Raw genomic sequence first — 14,578 nt, 5'->3', positions numbered from 1 at the left:
TTCTTCTCATAATGGTGACTCACTGGGTATGAGTGTGCAAGCTTGTAGCATTGAGTGGCATGTATTGCAATGTGTGTGTCCAGCTGACTGAACGCAAAGTGACTTTGATGTGTGTTCTGATGTGTCACTCGAGTGATGATGTCATGCCACACAGTTTTGCGGAGAGACTTTCTTTGAAATTTGCATGTGTCCAACATTGTTCATGTTTCGTAACTGACCATGTGTGCGGCGAGATTTGTTTTAGGCGACTTCTTGTGTGTCTGTCATTCCCAGGTTTTTGCGCCTGTAGTCTGCTCATGTCATCTTTGTTCTCCTCCTATTCCTCATGAGGATTGCAGCGTGTGCTGAATCAGCGTTCCATGCACGGACATATGGAAATGTCAGTTTGGGTAAGGATTGCAGCAAGGCTTTTTGGTGGTGGTACGGGTTGGGAATGTGTGGGGACTGCTTCTGTGCATGTTGTGGTACCATGCATACATGTCTTCTCACCATGGAGCATATAACATGTAGCATCACTCCCATGACATGATAGTCACCCTTCTGGACAGTCATCTGTAGTGGAGTGTGGAGTCTGATGAAGGCATCAATGTGCGTAAACCTTGCCTCTGAAACATTGCGGATGCTACGGGTGGACATAGTGTGGGACATCACAACAACAGGCTCTATAGTGAATTGCAGCCTCTCCGTGTGCAGCAGGATGTGTTTGGCTCATCCCCTTAACTTGTGTGCCAGTTCATTGGGATTTACAACATCCGTGTTGTGAAGGGGGGGTCCAGCGTATGTCCCGCATGTTCTTTCAACTGACCTGTGAGTCTGTTCATATGGATGCATTTCCCTTTGTGTGAGTTTGTGTAATAAAGGTGTTCAACACAATCCAAAGGGCCTCATCTCTGTCACTGCAGATCTCTTGGCAGTTTGCATGCATCATCTATGGCATAGTTGTCAAAGATTGAGCATATGAGTGTATGTGTACTTCGGCAACATGCATGCAGTTCTTCATGGCTAATAATCTCTATTGTGCATGAAGTACCTGGTGGTGTATGTATTTGTGCAGGTTGCACCCCACAACGGGACATCAACGCCTGCTGACGGTGTGTCTCCTGTGCACAGCTCCGCATTTTGTTGCCTGATCCTGTGGCCATCATTTTTGGTGATTGTTCATACATTTTCTCGGAGTGACCCATGAGTAACCTGACACTCCTTCCTTAACATACACCTGTTGCACTGTGCCTTTCTGACCTCCTTGTCTTTGTGTGCTACTTTTTGCCTAGTTTCTCAACCCTTCCGCCTGCTGCTGCCTCACCTGTGGCACCGCCCCACCGAGTGCCCTGATTCTGCAACCCACACGCCTCCAAAATGCTCCTCCCTTCCCCCCTCCAACTATTCTTAATGCAGCCAGCAGCCTGTCTGTGCCACAGTTGCGCCAACGCCGTGCCAAAGGCAGGACCGTCTGCGCCTGCAACGTGCACAGTGCACGACCCTCTGGTCCTTGCATGACCCACGTCACACAACAGGCTCATGCTGCAGCCACCATCCAAGCAATGTCGACCAGACAATCAACCACCTACTATCAGGCAACCCTTAAGCGCACACACGACACCTTCGCATGCTGAGTGTGCAACTCCAACTGCCTACACAGCGCTGCCCCGCCTACCAGACCCTGTCAGAACAACCAGGTCATGTGCCTCCTACTCCACACCCGCTCCGTCCACCAGCACACCATTGGACTCTGTTACCTCCTCAACACAACAGCCCCACACATCACCTTCATGACAGTAACCTGGATGAAAGCATCCTCAGCACACAACTTCTTCATTGCCATTTCTGACGGATACAAGATCACCCGCAGGGACGGCACCAACAATCCCGGAGGATGATTTGCAATTTATTCACAAGTACACCCTCAGAGTCACTAATCCGGTTTCGCACCAACCCCCTGGCAACCCTCAGAGTAACACTCATCTACAGATCTCCAGGCCTACATCCACAATTCCGCAAAGCCATCAACACATACATTTGCACGCACACCCTCACCTCCACAGGCTACAACTTCTTGCTGGAGGAGAACCACACCACCATCCATCATTGGGCCATCAACATTTGCATCCACGTCTCCAACAAGCAACACACTGCCCCTCACCCCGCTACCGATCCCCCAAAGATGCTCGATGTAAGTCACCACAGACAAGCTGTGTGGGACACTCGAACCAATACCACCGCCACACCCTGCAACCTCACACACTGGATCAGCATCTGATCCAACAATCTTGCCACATTGACAGACTTTCCTGTGAAGCACAACAACAGTTAAGCCACCTGGGACAAGGCAGACCTACTGGACTCATACAGATCTAGCCGGACTCTTGTGCAAACCTTGCAACACAAAGAACCATCAGTTACCTTACAGCCCTGGAAAAAGCCACACACAGCCATCACCATATCATCAGCAAGGACAAGTGGAGATCCTTCAGATAGGGCCGAGGCACAAAAACACACAACATCAAGGAGCTCATCAGCATTGTGAGTGAACTGACAGCAGCTCTCTATCCAAAAGACACCCCAGATCAAATCCCTTGCAACTTTTTACCACTGCAAGCTCATGGACATACACGACAGCCTTGGCACACAGAGACAGACAGAGCACTATTATCCGTGGGACAAACCCGCCTCAGGTTCTGGACTCCCGTCAGCAGCAAATACACCACCTGGCTCATGTGCACCATCCACTCTGGCTCTCCATCAGGCCCCTTCCCACACAACATCTCAACCACATCATTCCCCATCCTTGAAGCATACATCCAGCACGTCATGAATGTCTGCTTTGAGTTTGCCACATTCCATGGGAGCTGGAGGCATGCAGAGACCCAGGCCCTTCTTAAACAACGGACGGCAGTACCGAAGGATCTCCTGGAACATCACCCTGCTTCTCTACCCAGCAAATGTCATCAGGAAGAAACTCAACGAGCAACTGACAAACTTCCTCCACGCAAACAGCTCCAGGCACCGGCACCAGACCATCTTCCACAGTAATCACACCACTGCAACCGTCATCATTGTCACCACCAACGACAACTTTGCCCTGCTCAACAATGGTGAGACCACCCCCCTTGACCTCTCAAGGGCATTCTACACCATGTGCTACCACACTGCCAGCTCACACATCTCCAACACTGGTATCCAGAGGAGGGCCCAGGATTAAATCAACAAGTAGCTCACCAGCAAGGCCCAGGGAGTCGGCCTCCACCCTTCAGCATGTAGTACACTGGGGTCATCTGGCCCATGCCCCAGGGCTCATCTCTCAGCGTGACGATCTTCAATGTCTCCATGACCCTCCTCTCCACCATCACATGCGCACACAACCTCATCATCATCTCGTATGCCATTGACACCCAGCTGCTCCTCACCCTCACCAAAGACCCAGCCATTGCCACATCCAACCTTCAAGAAGGCATGGGATCCGTTGACGAATGGCTGAACATCAGCCACCTGAGGCTGGACTTGGACAGGACTGAGGTCATCATCTGAGGATTGTCCCCTTACGGCTGGGTCAACTCCTTGTGTCCCATCGGCCTGGGCACCACACCAGCACCCAGTGGCCACGCACGCAAACTGGTGTTCATCATGGACTCATCGCTCACAATTACCATGCAACTCAACACCATCTGTACCTCATGCTGCAACACCCTCCGCATGCTGCGAATGATCCACAGATAGATCCACTCCAAGGCAAGACAGACCGTCCCCCAGGTTCACGTCACCAGCCGGGTCAACTACAGCACCGCCCTCTACGGAGGAACAACAGCAAAACTGCAGGAGAAGTTGTCCACATCCAGGGTGCATCCGCACACCTCACCTTCAACATCCCCCGCCCCAGCCACATCACCGTCCACCTGAGATAGCTACAATGGCATACTGTCTGCTGCAGGATCATCTTCAGACTCCTCAACCACACTCAGGAGGCAGTCCACAACCCCAGACCCAAAATCGACCTTGGACGTCTGCCATCCAACTGTCTGTCTGGCCCAACTCCGTGCAGCCAACCCTGCCCTGGCCACCATTCATCACATCCACAGAACAACTGCATGCAGGAGATAGTTCTCCCACCTCGCCAAACAGACCTGGGACTCCCACCCCGGGCACCTCCACATGACCCATGACCTCTACGCCTTCACGATACTCTTCCAAATTGATCTGTCCGAGCAGTATTGCCAGCCCCCCCTCAGCAGCTTGAGGCCATAACGGGTGAGTATTGGGCTCCATGTCTGTATTTGATGATTCATTGTGACCCATGTGTGTCCTCGACCGGACTCAGATCCCAGTGTATGGATGGCTGGAGTTAGTTCCACACTCAGGCATACTTTGACATATCCCCACACGTATGTTGTGGACTCATGCTAAATGACTGCAACATAAAATTTCAATTATTCTTTTTTGTATTATAGGTCTGGTGCGTGATTTGTGCAAAGACAAAGGTGCAATACAGGGACCATAGAATCCAAAGTTCACAGGTGGAGATGGGATCCTTGGCATTTGAAGTCAGCAGAGTCCAGACCACAGTGTTTGGCATCATTGGTCAGACTGTGACCAGCAAGTCCATGTGGCAGATAATGTCAGTCAATGAGGTGATGCTGTCACACATGAAGGCCAGGTGCCAGGCCAGGTGACCTGGGAGATGTGGATGGGCCGCTGCCTCTCACGGTCTTTTCTGTGGATGACCCACCTTCCTCGGGGGACCCTCAGATGCAGGCCTTGACGATGATTGGGACGCTCCGTCGGACGAATCCTCCTCTTCCTCCCTCCTTCTGGCTGGTGGTGGTCTTCGCCTGGTGACACAGGGAGGGTTGCCCATGTTGTCGGCGATCCGACAGAGTGAATGGCTTATGTCCCTTTGCACCACCCGGAGCTCAACCAGTCTTGCCTCCATCCGTCCTTGGTGTTCTTGTTGACTGGCGTGTTGTTCGGCCTGCTGGTTCTTCATCTCTGTGATGGTCCCCTTTATCTCTGTGAGGGTCCCCACTACCTGGCTGAACTCCCTGGTGTCACGCCGGTATGCGTCCATGATGTTGTGTATGTGTGACAAACCGGTCCCTTCAGCTGGCTGGTCAGGTTCTCGCCTCTGCCTGCCTACACTCCCATCACCCCTGCCCACATGAGCCTGGCTGCCGTTGTGGGCACATCGGGTCTACGGGACCCCTGAGGGATGGCAGTGGCGGTGTTGTCTGCCTCCTCCTGGGTGCCCGGCGCACCTTGTCCCTCCTGGTCAGACTGGCTCAGTTGTTCACTGCGGGCACGGCTCCTTGGTGTCTCCTGGGATGTGGCAGGAATGGGGGTGGTGGTTGGCACAGATGTTCCTGAACCGGGTGCTGCAGGGGCTTGGACAGCAGAGGGTCCAAGTCGGTCGGGGTCATCCGCGGAGTGTTGAGAGGTGTCACTGCCGGTGGGATCAGGTTCCTCCGGAGCCTGGGACTGTGATTCTTCACCCCCATTGTTGGGGGGAGATTCATCACGTTGCCGTGTGTGAGAGACAGACAATGTTAATGCTGTTTCATGCAACATCCATGTTTCATACACATTCAAGTTGGCACTGTTCTTCCAGGTAATTGTATGTGCCTAGCATTCTCCTCAATGTTCACTTGGGGATGGGTATGTTGTGGGGGACAGATTGATATGTTCTCCTGAGTCTTTGACATGTAGATTTTTGGCTTGGATGCTTCTTCAGCTATGTATTGGTCTTGTGGTGTTACATGTCCATTGTGACAGTGGGTAAATCCATTGCCTGTCCCGGGGGTGTCTGCTTGTGTAAGGGGTGTGTGTGACAGGGCCTGCTGGTGGTTGTAGTGTGATTTGGCACTGGGGCTCCCAGGTGATGTAGCTGTCCCCCCATGGAGAACGCTGCCATGACAGTGAGTGTGAGTTCCTGTCCTAGATATCTGACCTTCTTGTCTTGGTGTTTCTGTTTGCACTGGTCACAGGAGGGCCTTGTGCTGCCTACACCTGGGCCAAGTGTCAGCTATCTTGTCAGTACTTTCCCAGTCCCTGTGCATTGCGCATGGTGCATGGGTATGTACCTGGGCCATATGGGATGAGGGCAATTGTGTCTGATTTGGAGTTCAACAATGCGTTTTGTGACACCCACCCTCCCAGCATACCGGACATCCATCTTGGGTTAGTGCTTCGTGTAGCATGGGACATAGCGTGGCCTTGCTTTCTCAATGGGGCATACACATGTTAGGGGCATTAGCGTTGTTTTTGACTGTGGTTCTGGCCGGTGAGGGCTTGGGGGTAGTTGCATGCATTTTGTGTAGTTGGGGTGTGGATGCCATTACCCCCATGTTACATAAGTTGTTTGTGTACTCACCAGGCTCTGGAACTCCTTGAAGTCCATGTACTCCCACCAGCGGAAGCAGGGCCATCACCTTCTCCTCCCAGGGATGGAAATGTACTGGTCTGCGGGGCCCACCACCTCCAGTGATGTTGTTCTGGGAGTAGTCGTCATTCAATTTTCGCTTGACTGACCTCCGCAGATCGTACCACATGGCTTGGCATTCAGTCCTTGTCCTTCTGATGGGTGCAACAGCATTCACCCTATCGATGATCCTCTGCCACAGGCGTGATTTTTCCCCTATGCTGGTCTGTCTGACCAATGTTCCAAACAGCTGTGGCTCGACTCTGATGACTTCATTGACAAGGATCTCCAGCTGCTCACTTGTGAACTTTGGATTCTTGTCTGTGGGCATGGTGTGGGGTGAGGGTGTGGATGGTTGTGGGCGTGTGGGTCTGAATGTGAAGGTGTGGGTTGGAATGTGAAGAGGGGGTATGTGTGAAGGAGGTTGTGTGAAGGTGTATATGTTAAGGTGGATGGGTGCAGTTGTTGGTGTGTGCTCTCTAGCTGCAGTGAGTCTGTTGCAAAGGCTCATGGTTTGTGTGTGTGGGCCCTTTTTATTGGTTCATTTGTGGGTGGGCCTTAGTTTGAAATGTTGGTGGGTGTGTTATAAGGGGTGGTTGTGAGTTTGCCCCTCTGTTTGCCTGTTTGGATGTGGCCAGGTCAGTCATTTCGATGTTTTGTGCACTGTAGACGTGTTTTGTGGTGTTGTGCGAGTCGCATAGACCCTCCTTGTGCTGTTTTACAGTGTCCGTGGTTCAGTACGACTCCTTTAGTTGTACTTGCTTCTGTTTTTTGTGTGTTTGACTCGGTCATACGCGACGTTCTCCGCGGTACGAGTCGTACTCCGACACGTTCCCAGGGGTGCGAGTCGTACAGGGGTATGAGTTGTACAGGTATACACCCCCATGCGTTGTGTATGTACGGTGCGTACCCCAACATTGCGTATGTACGGTGGTACCCTAACATTGCGTATGTACGGTGCGTACACCAACATTACGTATGTATGGTGCGTACACCAACATTGCGTATGTACGGTGTGTACAACAACATTGCGTATGTACGGTGCGTAACCAACATTGCGTATGTACGGTGTGTACACCAACATTGCGTATGTACGGTGCGTACACCAACATTGCGTATGTACGGTGCGTACACCAACATTGCTCATGTACGGTGCGTACATACGTGATGTTGTTGTAAGGTGCGTACATATGCATGGGGGATGCCTGTACGACTCGTACCCCTGTACGACTCGCAACCCGGGACCAACTTTCTTCGGGATACAGTCGTACAAAGTTCGCTTCGTAGTGGGTAAATGCATTCCCCATGTACGGGACGTTTTCCGTACGATTCGTAAATCGGAAAGCCGGTCCGGTTCGTACTTGTACGGTCGGACTGTATTTTTATGATTCATACGGAAAAGTGTCCGGGTCCGTCTCGTACAACTTTTCGCGATCTCATTTGTACGGATCGGGCCGATCCGTATGTATTTTTCCCATACGAATCATTCTTCACGGGTCGGACGGGACTCGTACGATTCATACGGAAAAAATTACAGATACGAGTCGTACGGAAAAAAAAACTACAGGATCGGAATCGACCGCTTAGTCCAAATTTTTATCCGACTTTTCTATGGTAGTAATTGTTCCAAACTTTATCCATTTATTTACATGCACTATGAAGACAGCATCATTCCACAATTATTTACATTTTTCAAATGCCCACAGCATGCCTATCCGGACCATAACAGTGACATGTAGGAATGAACAATTCATGCTGGGTCCTTTCCCCAGGCCGCTGCTCAAGCCAAAATGGTAAACAGCATTTACCTCCGCGGTATCGTAATTGGGATGTCAGGACCGCCAACTCCTAGTCGGACGCTCCGGTGCCCGAAACGATGGTGGTCGGACGAGCGTCCGACCACCATCATAATGAAACCCTAAGACTTTGAGTAGGTTGAACCTAGTTTCTGTGTTTGCCCTGCACTCCATCGTGGTCTGCTTAACTAGCACCTAGGTACCAGTAAACCTCAAACAGGTGACTGGTTAGAAGTAATGGTTTTTAGCACTGTTCTTTGAGTTCAAAATATTTTATTGAATTTTATTCAAATACAACTAATAAAGACAATACATAAAATATTATTATTTAGCAAAAACATACCTAAATAACAATGCATATCATAACCAAAGTCATTAAAAAATTTACAATAGGTAGTGAGAGAGTACATATTCAAAAGATACATAAAGGGAGAAAGGGAGGGAAGAAATATTACAACTAATGCATAAGATGCATACAGAGCTACTGTATTTCATAATAAAAATAATCTGGTAGCATAAAAATCAGAATTAAAAATTATTATTATAGTATTAAACGGATAAATATACATCAACAGGTAGCCAAAAAGATTGATAAGAGAAAGAATAGTGAGTAATCCCATTCATGGATAATTGAGCACCTCTTCTAGAAAAAATAACCCACGACCACCAAGCATTAACAGATAACATAGAAACATCTTTCCAACAAAAAGTAATGGATTTTAAAGCAGCTGAAATAAGGAAATTGAATAGTTTGCATTCTAAATCATGTAAATTTTGTGATAAAATAGCAGATTTACAAATTATTAATTGATAGGAGACATCAATTTGAAGTTTAAAAATCTTTTTTATGATATCCCAAACTTCAGACCAAAATTTAAAAACCGAAGGACAATCAAAAAGCATATGTTGTAGTGTACCTGGATGTAATTTACAGTGCCAACAATCTGGAGAGGGGAGAAGTTTAGCTTGGAATAAATGTGATGGAGTCCATAATCGATTGTAGAGGATATAAGAATTAGTTTGGTAAATTGAAACAGGCAGCCAACCGGATATACTATTAAGCCAAATATCTTTCCACGTATCAATAGATAAAGAAAGTGAAAGTTCATTGTTCCGAAAAGTGGAAATCATCTCTATATTGTTACCTAGAGTATCTGATAATTTTTTATATAAAATAGAAACCCCATGGGAAGATTTTGAAACTGTTTTAATATAAATTGATAAATCAGCTGTCACATTAGAAAGAATGGCATTGGGGAAGGAGTCTAAAATTGAATTACACAAGTATTGATACTTAATAGGGTCAGACTTAAATAAACCAAATCTTATTTGCAACATTTCAAAAGAAATAAAAGTATTATTGGAATAAACATCTTTGAGATAAAAAATACCAACCTTAATCCATGAAAACCAGAATCTAATATTTCTGTTTAATTTAATAACATTACTATACCATAGTGATAACTCATCAGTAGTGTTCATGGGAAAAAGAAAAATTAAGTCAAAATCATTAAATATCATTTTAGTAGATTTAATAATAACTGATTTTTGAAAAAAATTGAGTATTGTTATGCATGGACACCAAAGTAGGTAACGGAAATGGGTTTACAATTGATTTCTCAATACAGAGCAATGCAGGAGGATTATTTAAAAAGGAGTGATTAAACCATAATGAACTTTGTTTTAAAATAAAGGCTTTATGATAAAGAAAAAAGTCCGGGATACCGAACCCAGCATTACGTTTAGGAACTTTTAATTTTTTATAATTAATACGAGGAGATTTGTTGTTCCATAAAAACTTTGACAATAATTTATCAACATCTTTATAAAACTTTAATGGAAATTGAGTAGGAACCATGGCAAGGGTATAAAAGATTTTGGGGGCTACAGTCATTTTAATAGAATCCATCCTACCCCACCATGAAAGATGTAATGATGACCATTTAGACATTTTGTCTCTAATATAATTTAGGATGAAATCACAATTTAAATTTATTGTCGATTTTATGGATGAGGAAAATAAAATTCCGAGATATTTTAACTTATTCTTTTGCCAAATAATGTCATGCATGAGAAGCATATCAGAAGTGCGCTAAACATTTAAGGGAAAAAATTCAGTTTTGTTGGTATTTAAAGTGTATCCAGAAATCCAGAAACTGTAGAATATTTTGTTATAATATCCATCAATGAGGGGAAAGAAGATAAAGGGTCACTAACAAATAAAAGCACATCATCCGCATAAGCAAGGGTTTTAACAGTAACATTCCTAATAATGATTCCCTTAATATTATCACATTTTCTTATTAAGGTAAGGAAAGGTTCAATGCCAATTAAAAATAAAAGAGGAGAAAGAGGACATCCTTGTCTTGTACCTCTAAAAAGCGAAAATTGAGATGAAACTTGACCAAATAAACGAGCAGTAGGGGCAAAATATAGAGCTGAAATCATGCGAATAAAAGTATCTCCAAAATTAAAAGAGGATAACGTATGAAATAAAAATTGCCAATGGAGTTTATCAAATGCCTTTTCAGCATCTAAGGCTAAAATTCCAGATGGCACTGATAAAGTAGGACTTTGTTCAATAATATGTAGCAAAGTTCACGTATTATTAGCAGAATATCTATTCTTCATAAAACCAGACTGGTCAGGGTGTATAATAGAATCTAATATGGGGCCTAATCTAGTAGCAAGTATTTTAGCGTATAATTTACAGTCTTGATTAATTAAGGATATAGGACGATAATTAGACACAAGGGTGGGATCTTTCTCTGGTTTCGGAAGTACTATAATTAAAGCTTCTGTAAAAGAACCAGAGGTAGATCCTGTAGATCCAAAAAATGTACAAAGTTGGTGCAAAAAAGGTAAAAGGTGAGCCTGAAATTATTTGTAAAATTCCGCTGGAATACCATCAGGAACGGGAGATTTGTTCTTTTTAAGAGATTTTATAGCTGATAAGATTTCATCTTTAGTAATGGGAACATCAAGTCCAATTTTATCTGATCAAGAAATCTTAGGCAACTCACAGGAATTTAAAAATGAATCGATTAAGGAAACATCCTGAAAATCGGGTTTATTATATTATGTAGAATAGAAATTCAAAAATTCATTAACAATTTCATTGTGAGAGAGAGCAATTTTACCATGTGGACCATGAATTGAGTTAATTTGAGTTTTATCTTTTTTTATGCGCAGATAATTAGCTAATAGTCTTCAGGATCTATTGGCATTAAAGCTAAATCTGGCTTTGGCATTAGAGATTTGAATACCTGCTCTTTTACCAAGGTTTGAATTAAATTCATAACGCAATTTTTGCAGTTTAAATTTATATTGAGGATTGTTGGATGTAATAAACAGTCATTCAAATTTCGCAATCTGTTTTTGTATATTTTTAGTATTAGCATGAAAGATTTTATTTTCGTGAGCCATAATAGATATTACACCCCTAATATACGCATTGAAAGCATCCCGTCTGTTAATCATAGAAGTAGAGCCTTCAGGATTAAGTGTAAAATATTCTTGAATGGCAGCTAAAGGTTTAGGCTTGTTATACTCATTTAAAATTATACCAGTGTTCATTCGCCATCTAGATTGTTTAGTATAAGTTGATTCCAAATTCAAAACCAAAGAAATCATAGCATGATCTGAAATGTCAATGTTACCAATATTAGGAGCAGTTATTGAACTAATTATTTGCCTGGAGACCAATAATCAATTCTAGAATGGGAATTATGAGGGTTGGAGAAGAATGTAAAACATTTTTCTGTAGGAAAATGTAACCTCCAAATATCAACCAACTTAGTGGCTTGAATAAATGATTTGACAGCAAAATAAACTTTAGAAGGGTGAAACTTAGTAAGAGATAATGTGTTAGACCTGTCAGCCCTAGGGAGGTCTGTATTTTTGCCCTTGCCTCATTTTTTCCACCCCCTTTTTCGTCTCCAAGGGCCTTTTCACTGCTAATCAGTGCTAAGGTGCAGGTGCTCTCTTCCCCCAAGATAGCTGCCACAGGCCCCTCCTACTGCGGAGTGGCCTTTTTAGTAGCACCCTAGTTGCCAGGAGCTGGCTGAGACCCTACAACAATGTTGCGACACCAGCCCGCCTTTTTGTCCTATAGCTAGAGTGGGGAAGCTCCTGGAACTTGCTGGAACCTTCTAGAAGAAGGGTGGGGTTTACTTTTGCCTCCTTAGAGGGTGGTCACCTGACCTAGGGTTACATAAGGAAAGGAGGGAACATTTTTTTTAGTCAGTTGGGGCGACGATGACCTGGGGGAACCTACACAGGAGTTTTAGGCGGTAGGGCCTAGTCAGGGACTTATGCCTCTGAAAGTGACAGGGCTTAGGTGCTGCCTTTTAAGTGAGTGAGGGATCCTGAACTAGCCCACTGATCTGGCCCAGCGGGAGGGGAACCCAGGGACAACCTACCAAGCCTGACTAGGAGCTATCTAGTCACCAACTCAACCTACCCCCTTCCCCCAAGGAACAAACCTACTAAGGGCGCCAGATACAACAAGCGCCAAAAGGACGAAGAAACTTACCCAGGAACTTACCACAAGAACTTACGGCAGAAACTTAACACAGAACTGCTGGGGGATCAACCAGGTACCCGCGCTGTGCCATTCCTGCGCTCCCTGGCGTCACCTGGGCCCCCTTCCTAGCTTGTTCTGCCACTGGCGTGTGGCATGCCACCTCTCAGCCTGCCTGCCCCGAGCCGGGGCGTCATCGGGAGAGAGAGGGGGTGCTGAGCGCCAAATCGATCGCCACCCCTGAGCTGCAGGCCACCCCTTAAGTTCAGCCACCCCCGTCGGGGTCACTGAAACAAAGAGCTCACCGCTGCGGCCCCGGCCGTGTAGATTAACCTCTGACCTCCACGGGGCCCGCGGGGAAGACCGGGGCCCCGCCGCGACCCAAGACGTCTGTGCAGCGCAGCCCGTAACGAGTAGAAGGCCGCGCTAGGCCTGGAAGCCGAAGCCAAGGACTCCGGTCACCTGACGGGGGCGGACTGCTAAACGCCGCCCCCGCCACTGTGCCATTCGTTCGTTGGGCCGCGCCCCCGCAGGCCACGCTGTCATTGACGGCTGTGGGCGCGGGACTCTGAAGCCTGCAGGAAGTCCCCGCGGAGCTCTCCGGCCACGTCTGGCCCGTCCGGGAGCCCCGCGCCATCCACCTCGACCCGGACTTCGCCGGGAGGATTCCAGGAGTGCCCGCTTCCCCTGCCCCGAGCAGAGGGAGCCCTTCACCGGGACCCGCGAGGGATCGTAGACCAAGGTAACCCCCAGGGGAAGAGGGCGGGAGGCCCATGTGGAGCCCGAAGCACGCCCCTCCCCCAGGGGGGACCCACCGTCACGTCTTGGCCCCCTATCATCCCGGACAGAGGAGCCTCAACCCCCGCCCTATGACGGGGTAAGGGGCTACCTAGTAGAAGGAGTAGCGCTGTGACTTCCTCCCAGGTGAAGTGCTTGAATCTCATGCAAGTGGAGCGCTGTCATGCTGAAGCTCCAATGAGATTACCCGGTGAGCGCCTCAGTGACTATGATGCCTAGCGCTCCAAAGATAGAATGATTAGCACTGTGGTGATCTCGTCTGTTTAGCGCCTCAGTGTTAAGTTGGCTAGCGCTTCAGTGATTTACCAGGCTAGTGCTGCCATAAACCGGCAATGTTTGATGCGCCATGGTAATGCCATGTTTCAGGCTACATTGAAATGCCCAGTTCGGAAGCGCTATTGTTTTGCTATGTGCAGCTATTTGAAGCGCTAATAATTTGCTATGTGCAGCGCTATGTTGAAATGCTCTATTTGAAGCGCTAATAATTTGCTATGTGCAGCGCTATGTTGAAATGCTCTATTTGAAGCGCTAATAATTTGCTATGTGCAGCGCTATGTTGAAATGCTCTATTTGAAGCGCTAATAATTTGCTAAGTGCGATGCTATGTTGAAATGCTCTGCAGTGTTTGACGCTCCCCAGGATCACCAGGTAGCGCGCTTTGGTTCCATACCAGGTTTAATGTATTCATGTACTGCCAATCTAGTCATAATGAAATGCTTTAGATCCTAATGTGATTTGGATAAAACTGATTGGTTTCATTCAAACGTACTGTGTGGTGTCAATTATTGCGTGCGTTCCCTGTGTCAGTGGATGTGTATGCTGGATGGTCACTTTACACGTAAGCCTTTGGGCGCCTACCTGCTCGAGTCACGTTACCCCCATAGGGCCTGGTGACCCCCGGTCCTACATTGTTGGTGAGCGGTGGGATAAGGACCTGTGACTATACAGCACCCTCCAGTGAGACGGAGGGTGCCGCAATTGGACGCCTATTGTGTATTTTAGCTCTGCATCTTTTATTGCTGCATTAATTGACTCCCACTGTCTAGACTGAGTGTG

This window comes from Triturus cristatus, chromosome 2_1, assembly GCF_964204655.1.
Source record: "Triturus cristatus chromosome 2_1, aTriCri1.1, whole genome shotgun sequence".
Lineage (NCBI taxonomy): Eukaryota > Metazoa > Chordata > Amphibia > Caudata > Salamandridae > Triturus > Triturus cristatus.
This window is presented reverse-complemented; position numbering follows the sequence as displayed.